Source organism: Acanthochromis polyacanthus, chromosome 1 (assembly GCF_021347895.1).
Source record: "Acanthochromis polyacanthus isolate Apoly-LR-REF ecotype Palm Island chromosome 1, KAUST_Apoly_ChrSc, whole genome shotgun sequence".
NCBI classification, from domain to species: Eukaryota; Metazoa; Chordata; class Actinopteri; family Pomacentridae; genus Acanthochromis; species Acanthochromis polyacanthus.
Window position 1 is genome coordinate 37,652,024 of NC_067113.1, and position 7,568 is coordinate 37,659,591.

A 7,568-nucleotide genomic window follows, 5' to 3' on the forward strand; every position below is an offset into this window, starting at 1 on the left:
AAGCTATCCACCGAAATGGAAGCCTCCGTGGGATCTGTGGCCGGACCGGGGTGATTTTTATTTTATTTTATGTGGTTAAGTAGTCATCCTAATCACCCCACAGATTTGAGAAATAGGCGTTTTCTGACCAACGTTTTAAATTTGTCAGACGCCTCACAACGTGCTACTGAATGCTTGCAGCTAGTTGCAGCAGCTCGCTTTGCATACAGAACAAGTAGCAGCTACCTCCAGTAGCCTGCAGCTACAATTGAAACGATTCGCATAATCTGGCTAATAACTGCATGAGGAGTGCCGGCTTGAAATTGCCACATTAATTATGCGACTGTTTGTTAGCGTAAAATCGACCTGAAGCCGGCATTCAGCCGAGATATTTGATAGCCGTACTTCCGTTTTTTTGTCGTAGGAGGTTTGAAATGCATTATGGGAAACGTAGTAGTATACTACAGTGTGAATGGTTGGCATTCTAATCATACTTATAGTACGCAGTATACAGTATGTACTCATTGAGTATGTAGTATGTAGTACGTTAGTATGACATTTCAGACACAGCGCATGATTTTTTTTTTTTCAGTCTGGCCACGCGATCGAGATGAATACACGCATAGAACGTTCTACTGGAACCTACAAAAGGATTCAGTGTTTCCTCTAGGACTTTTTTCTGTAGGCGGCAGCCTCCCCACTCGCCCCCCCCCCACACACACACATATACTATGTTTTTCTATTATTGTGGGGACCGACCATTGACTCCCATTCATATCTAACCCCTAACCCGAACCCTTACCCTAACCTTAACCCAGACCAAAACAATGCGTAACCCTAAAGAAACGTTTTTGCACTTTTACTTTTTTCAGGAACAACAACATGGCCAAGAAAACATTGTTTCCCCCCGTGGGGACCTCATTTTTGACCCCACCATGACGCGAGTCCCCACCGAGATGGCGTGGAGTCAGGTCAAAGTCCCCACCGGTATAGATAAACACGTACACACACACACACAGACAGAGTAGCTACTGAGAGCACCACATCTGGAGTTTACCTTAGTACACGCGAGTACCCGACACAGTGCAAGACTGCTGTGAAGGTGGAGATATGCGGTGGTGGAGTGTTTGCGACGATTAAAAAAAAAAAATTTAAAGAAGCAGCGCTGGAATTTTAGTAGCAGCAGGCTGTTGCTGCAGAATGAATGTAGCCTGGGAATCAAAGGAAGGAACACAAGACCTTTGAGACACTGCTCAGTCATTTAAGTCAGAGATTCTGCTCTGACAACTAAGCTGAACTGTTACCTGTTAAAATTGTGCACGACACAACAGAAAATTAATGTTCCACGGACTTTTTTTTCTGCGAAGAACCCAGAGAGGGTAATTTGGTTATTATTTATTTCATAAATAGTGTTATTTATGTCATTAATAGTGTTATTATTTATTTCCTGACTTTTTTTTTCTGTGAAAAAAAATATTAATAACCCGGAAAGTGTTATAAATATTTGGTTATGTGTGGCTTTCTGGAAAACAATGTTTACGTTTAGGTACACTTTTTCTGTTACAAACTGACCCCGGCCCCCCACCAGAGAAGGGAAACGTTATGCGGCCCTCACAGGAAAAAGTTTGGGGAACCCTGCAGTAGAAGATCAAATTAAACAGAAGAGACGATAAAACGATGAAAAAGAGCAAAAACAGATAAAGGTCTTAAAGCGTTTTCTAGTCTGAAATGAAAACATCAAGTTGTTTCTTCAAACATTTCCTCTTTCTGTGTTCTTGGTTTGACTGTGGACAGATTTACTAAGAGCTCATTTCAGAAAACTGCTTTCCAGATAAAGTCTACTAGTAGCTGAAGGCATCGATCAAACTAATGTTACCTTCTGATCTCCACAAACTTTACTGTTCAGTGAAGAGAATCAAAGTTTGTTCAGGATTTCTGAAGAACCCACAGGTGAAGGTCTGAGAAGAACTCAGATGGATGGTCTGAATGTGAAATCAGGACTCATGGTCACAAGTTTTAAGGCTTCTGTTCACCACAAAGTTCAAACTAACACAGAAGTACTGAGAAACTTTGAAAACTTCAGTCCTCAGACTGTCTGAAGGTTCAAACTAACAGAGAACTGCTCAAGAACTTAGAAGATTTCAGTCCTTGGACTGTCTGAAAGTTAAATCTAACAGAGATCTACTGTGGGACTTAGAAAATTTCAGCCCTCAGACTGTGAAAGCTCAGGTCCTGAGGACTCAGGAGGTGTGGAGGCTTTGGAAAGTCTTGGAACTGAGGGTTCAACCCTCCAGCACAAAGGCTGAAGTCCAACCTCCTGAGAAAAACGGTCGAGTCGAGACTCAAGTTAAAAAAACTCGAAAACATCAAAAAATCGATGAGAAATGCACAAAAGAAAGAAGAATTAGCATCTGAGTGAGTAGCTCAGGGGGATAAGAGGAGAGACTACCAAGTGGAAGGATCAAGACCCACCACTGGTGTTTTTCTTTCTTTGTCTGAGTTTTTCAAAACATTTAACAAAGGTCTGGTCTTGAACCAACAACTTACAGCTCCATAGATAAACCCTTAACTCACTGAGCTACAGATCAGATAAAAAGAAATAAACTCGTCGTCCCTTTGACATCGTAGTTTCCAAGTGACCACATGGGTGGAGCCAAGGCAGAGTCTGGGTAGAGAGTGGGAGGGGAGGTGGGTGGCGGCCTCCCCCCTCTACCCCCCCACCGCCCACCGCCCACCACACCTTCCCCCACCCGACCAGTTTTTCGAAAATCCGAGTCTTGACAGGTTTTCCAGAGTTTCTGTTGTTTCCACCAGATCAGAGGCAGAACAAGTTGACATGAAGATGTGTTGAAGTCGCCGAGGATGGAGTGACTTTTTACAGCAACGAGAAGGAAGACGACTAGAAGAGCAGGTCTTTAACCAGCATCCCTAAAATCCATGGAGTCGCTCCAGAGAAATGAACGGAGGTCAACTTTTATCAGCCTCCATCCAGATGTTCAACTTGATGTCTTCACTTTGACATTTTTAGCTCCACAAACCTTTAGTATCACACTTTATGATCATTTATTAGGACTTTAATGGAATCCAGCAGCAGATTTAGTTTTTGTTCACAAACTTTATTCTTGTCGTCGTGGGACTGCAGGATTTAAAACTGTTCCTTCTATTTGACCTCATGTTTATTAGTTTTAGTGCAGAAAGTTATTTTAATTGTCCATTAGTCTGTTAAAAACCAAATAATAAATTGGATTAGTCAAGAGGTTTAAATTTCTCACTTTGTCATATTTTAAAAATGACAAAAATATAAAAATAAAACGTCTTGAGACAGTTTGACCTGTAATTAGTGTTCTATAAATAAAAGTGAATTTAAATTGTATCCTGTAATGTTGGAGGAATTCAGACATATATGTTGGAAAACACATTTTCTTTGTCCATTAATCTGTTGATTGTTTTCTCCACTAATTCATTTCTTGTTTTGGTTTATAAAATGTCAAACCCAAATATGTTCAGTTTACTGTCATAAAAACAAAAAGATTTACATTCATGATGCAGGAATCAGACAGTTTTTCACTTTTTATCTTAGTTTAGTCACAAAGATAGACTATACTGCCAAAAGTATTCGCTCACCTGCCTTGACTCTCACATGAACGTGTGACGGCGTGCTTTACACCACTGCATCCCACGCTTTGCATTGCACTTGGTGATGTACGGCTTGGATGCAGCTGCTCGGCCATGGAAACCCATTCCATGAAGCTCTCTGCTGAAGCTCTGTTCTTGAGCTGATCTGAAGGCCACATGAAGTTTGAAGGTCTGTAGCCATTGACTCTGCAGAAAGTTGGCCACCTCTTGGCACTATGAGCCTCAGCATCCTCTGACCTGCTCCATCAGTTTATGTGGCCGACCACTTGGTGGCTGAGCTGCTGTCGTTCCCACACACTTCCACTTTCTTATAACACAGCTGACTGTTGACTGTGGAATATTTAGGATCGAGGAAATGTCACGACTGGATTTGTTGCACAGGTGGCATCCTATCACAGTTCCACGCTGGAATTCACTGAGCTCCTGACAGCGACCCATTCTTTCACTAATGTTTGTAAAAGCAGTCTGCATGCCCAGGTGATTGATCTGATACACCTGTGGTCATGGAAGTGATTGGAACACCTGATTCTGATTATTTGGATGGGTGAACCAATACTTTTGGCAATATAGTGTAGTTGATAATGTGTGAATTGTTGCAGCTTGTGAGCCGTAGAAGGTTTTAATGTTTGGGGCCGAGTGTCAGAAAACATTTAGAAACCAACATCAACAAAACACTCAAAGATTTGAACATCATTAAAGGGAAATCCAACTTCTACATGACAATGTCTCATTAAAGGACATTTATTTCCAACATAAATGTGTGATCTTCATCCTCTGGAGCTTCTCTTCACATCGTCTTCCACCTGGACTGGTTTGGTCGGGAGCATGAGCAACAAACATGAAAAACTGCACTTTAACATCAATGAATGACACTGAAGTTTAATCTCTACGTAAATGAGACTGAGTCTGGATGTGCTGCTCTGTCATTAACTCCTAAGTTTAGGGAAAGTTCAAACTAAAGAGGACAGCTCAGATCAGACTTGAGAATGAGCTGATTCTGAACAAACATCTCAGACTTTCTGAGCTTCAGCACCTCTAGAAGATATTTGAACAACAAGCAACTCCAGAGATCCAGAAGTTGGAGAGAGTTAGCTTTAGCTGAGCCAAAGAACATGTGGGACGCTAACCTAGCAAACATTTCAGACTTTTCTCTGTGAATTCTGACAAATAATTTCCTATTTAATGACAGAGCTACACATCTGAACTCAGCCTCATTAAAACAGACTCTAATTCAGTGTCATCCATCCAGATTACAGTGCAGTTACCCAAAATGTTTGTTGATGAGCTCCAACAAAACCTGTCCAGGTAGAAGGCCACTTTGACAAACAGGAAGTGGAAGATTCCAAGCAGATTTATAGAAGGGAGAACCGGACTGTACTAAGTGTGGTCCAGTATAGAGGGGTGTTTGTGGGTTTTTAAGACTGATACTGATTATTAGTGAGACATTTGGAGGAGATATTCATATGTAGTTAGTGTTTTGCTAGTGGCTAACTAGTTAGCTTTCATAGACCAGAAGCTCTCAACAAGATTTAAAAATGAAAAAAGAGCCAAAAACTATTCTTACCACTGAAAAGTAATTCCAAGTTTCCTTGTCTCGATGGTCTGACGGAGTGTTCAACTGTATGCAGCACAATGAGCCGGCATTCTTCTTGTTTTAGTTTTCACACCGTACACATCAATGGAAAACACTGAAACTTTGCCCCCACGAGCTTAGTGTCAGTAGCACGCTGCTCAGAGGGGCGTGGCCTATCGACTCTTCTATACCAGGCGTAAACTAACCGTGACGTCACCCTTTGGTTTCAATGCCGAGAAAATGAAGCCCGGATTTTGCTACTTCCTGGTCGCCGTTTTGGATTTTTTGGAGCCAGTGACGTAAAAAGCGTCATCAAACAGACTGGACCGGAGAGCAACTAGGGGCAGGATTGGCTGAGGACTCTCTTATCCCGCCCACATTTTACCGCAGAGGCTTCTGTTGCTGTCTATCAAGTATAGCCACGCCCCCTGGCTCCACCAACTTTAACAATTTATTTAAAATTCAGTGTTGATTTATTTTAAGATCGGCCACCTGATCTCTCATTTTGACCATGAAAACTAACGGGAAAAAAATCCTGAGCTGTAGAACATCAGTCTATCAAATTTTATTTTTTCCAAAAATGAATTGGGGTCTATGGAGAAAAGCTTCTTGGAGCCAACCCTAGCGGACGGCGTGATATCGCAAGTTTTTGACACTTCCGGGTTGGCTTCAATTCTGGAACCAGATGCTACGTCCATCTTTATATACAGTCTATGTTCTATACATATCGATGAGCGGTTCTGTGTGCTCCTCCCGGTAAACACATGCTGCGGGTACCGAGTGGTTTCAGGGAAAACGTGGACTGGATTTCAGTGATGTGGTTGTGCTCTATATGAACAAGTGGAATGGACTGGATAACGATGCACTGGGTCAGACTCTCTACCTTCAACTATGGTAGTGTCTACAGATACGGACCCGTACCTGTAGCCTGTGGGCTACGGATACGGCACTTTCCATTTGCCAGACAGATACGGACCCGTACGCTAGTCTTGCGAGTCAAGAAGCTGCTAACCACTGCAAACTGTTGAAAGGTAAGCAAAGGTTTAGTGTTAGGGTTATGTTTAGGGTCCGTACCTGTAGTACCGATGCTACGGGTCTGTACCGCTAGTGTCTACCGGGAGTCACGTGACCAGATCTCCCGTATCTGATTGGCAAATGGAAAGTGTCGTATCCGTAGGCCACAGGCTACGGGTACGGTCCGTACCTCTAGCAACAACCTTCAACCATGAAGTGAAGGAAACTAAGATTTATGATCATATTTAAGTTAATAATGACTGGTTATGTCATTATTTATTTAAACTCATATTCTGGCCACATTATATTGAATTTGTAAGCACTTTTTTGTAAAATTTTTTTTTTTTAAATTTATTCTTTTTAAATAAATGAACATAAAACTATTTAGGGGGGCTGAAGAATATTTTAGGGGGCTGAAACCCCCTAAAATAGGCCTAATGATGCCACTGATTTGAACAAAGAGAAACCAATCTCCATCATATCTTAAAGATCTGATAGTACCTTATTATCCTAGTAGAACTCTTCGCTCTCAAACTGCAGGCTTACTTGTTGTTCCTAGAATTTCTAAAAGTAGAATGGGAGGCAGAGCCTTCAGTTATCAGCTCCTCTCCTGTGTAACCTGCTCCCAGTTTGGGTTCTGGAGGCAGATACTCTCTCTATTTTTAAGACCAGGCTTAAAACGTTCCTTTTTGACAAATCTTATAGTTGGGGCTGACTGGGTGACCCACAGGGGTTCGGCTTGTGTCTTCATTGCACAGCTGACTCCCTCTTGGACGTCCCTTCGTTCTGCCTCTAGTCATGCTGCTATAGGCCTATAGGCTGCTGGGGGACTTTTCTTGACGCACTGAGCCCTTCTCTATCTACCTTTACATTTAATATGTATACCGTTATTGCAGTACATTCACTCTGTTTCCCCCTGTGCTATTTCTCCGAGTGTCCCTGGTCCCAGAGCTGGATGCTTCAGATCTGTGGTTGATGTTCCACCAGCTGGTCCAGTCTCCACCATGTCCACTGTGGGATGCTGCTGCTGACCTTCCTCCAGTCCTCTGCTTCCAACTCCCTTTTTCCACCAGTCAACTCTGCATCGCCTTCACTATACTGTTATGCTAACTTACATACTGTTTGAATTTTACTGCTAGCTATATATGTAGTATGTTTAATGTCAGAGCCGTACATCATCAGAGTAAACTATGAGTCAGTTTTCAATGTTAGCTTATACTTTGTCTGTGTCACATATCCTGTCATGCATGTATCCAAATGTGTGTTGTGTTTTCCTTGCTTTCCCACCCCTCCCTCTTCTCCCATCCCTCCCCCTTGCCCTCTTCTGTCCTTCTCAACCCCCCCGGCCAGCAGGCAGATGGGTTCC